The sequence below is a fragment of the Echinops telfairi genome, unplaced genomic scaffold (genome assembly GCF_000313985.2).
Source record: "Echinops telfairi isolate 266 unplaced genomic scaffold, ASM31398v2 ScPeMD7_7466;HRSCAF=8504, whole genome shotgun sequence".
In the NCBI taxonomy this organism is placed as follows: domain Eukaryota; kingdom Metazoa; phylum Chordata; class Mammalia; order Afrosoricida; family Tenrecidae; genus Echinops; species Echinops telfairi.
In genome coordinates, this window is record NW_022111366.1 from 325,599 (window position 1) to 327,646 (window position 2,048).

Here is a 2,048-nt window from a genome sequence, read left to right on the forward strand (position 1 = left end):
TAACAATTTATAAACTATCAAGCGCTCATGAGGGAGGGAGGAGCAGGGACGGGGGGCAATGAGGACCTAATGTCGGGGTTTAAGTGGAGAGAAAATGTTTTGAGAATGATGTACAAATGCGCTTTACACAATTGATGTGTGTATGTATTGGGATAACAGTTGTATGAGCCCCTAATAAAATGATTATTAAAAAAAAGAAATCAAACAGATTATATCCTTGGTAGGACACAATGGAGAAGCTTGATATCAGCACCTGAAATCAGGCCAGGGGCCGACTGTGGACAGACCATCAATTGTTCATATGTGAATTCAGGATAAAGCTGAAGAAAATGTAAACATTGCCTCGTATCCATGTCGAAGTTGGACATTGAATACGATAGACCAAAGAAAAATCTATGCATTTGAATTGCAGTGCTGGAGAAGAATATCGAAAGTACCAGGGACTGCTAAAAGGACAAGCAAATCTATGTTGGAGGGAGCAAAACCAGAGTGCTCCTTGGAGGCAAGGATGACAAGACTTCGCCTTGTGTACTTCGGAGGTGTTGTAGGAAAGACCAGTCCCTGGGGCAGGCATCTTGCTTGGCAAAGTGGAGGGGCAGTGAAGGAGGGGAGGCCTTCCACACGACGGACGGACACAGGCTGCACCGATGGGCTCAGGCATGGGAACGACTGTGAGGATGGCACAGGACCGCGCAGCATCTCACTCTGTTATGCACAGGGCCACTGTGGGTCAGTCAACTAGATGGCACCTAACAACCACAACACGTGTGGCAGTCACATCATCTCCTGTCAACTCGAGGAAGGGGTGGAGGCTAGCCTGTCAATCAGGTCACAGCTTGATGACTTCATTTGGAGGCACAGTGGAGATAAATAGCTCACTGGAGGCTAGACACACTCTCTGTTTTGTATTCCTGATGGCAATTCCCGAGACTTCCACCACCACTGGATCCACAAGACTTCCCACCCACTGGCTGTGATCTTCCCGCAGTTGGTGTCATTGCATGTGTTGGGTGAGTCTGAAGAGGAATTTATAGACGTGTATTGGACGTATGGGCTAATATCGGACTTATGGACTTGATCTGGACTGGACTGGGGTGGTTTCTCAATATATAATTACTCTTTCTATAAAGCTCTTTCTTAAACACATGTGAGTGTCTAAGACTTTGTTTCTCTAGTCAACCTGGACTAACACAGTCCAGACTAACACCGTTGGTCCAGTGGCAGTGGAAGCATCTCAGTGCTGGTGTGGGTCTCCACGTGGCTCCTCCAGCTCCAGGGCTCTGGTTCCATCAGTGTAGCTCCATGTGACTTGTCAGCAGGAAGACAAAGCAGCAAGAGAGAGTGTGTGTCACCTCCAGGGAGGAAGGCAGGAGTTCCCAGAATCCTCAGGAGAAGGCCATGCCCACACAGAAGCCTCATTGCCTATGACTTGCTTGATAGGCTAGACTCCACCCCTTCAAAATTTGACAGGAGATTATGTAACGCCACATGGACTAACACAGCATGTAATTAATTATTCACTATGTGGGACAATCAATGCATTCTGGGTCTCTTCCAAGTAATGGCTAGTTGTGACCTCCCTCGAAAACTTTGACAACAAGATTGTCCTCCCAGGAGTTTCCAGAACGCTCTCCCAGAGATGACACTGCCTGTCTTGGAAACTATTGCATTACTCCAGCTTACTACTGTAACGATCTTAGCTCTGTACAGAGGGTAAAGCTAGCTCAACTTCTTAGCCATCTCCAATTACCTGCGTGGTGTGAGTCACTATGCCTAGAATCTTGAAACCATAGTTTTGGAGGGACATCAGGTCACTTGGCATAACTTAATTCACAGAAACAATGTTCTACATTCTACTCTGTGAGTAGCAACGGGGGTCTTCAGAGTTTGTGTGTGCCACCTCAGGTGGTACTATTGGGCTCCCCCATCCGGAGCAAGCAAGAGTGAAGAAAATAAAAACACACGTAAACAATTAGTCCAGGTCTGTCCAGATAAAATAGGCTGGATGAACAATCTAGAGGAGAAAACAACAGGACCGACAGTTCCGG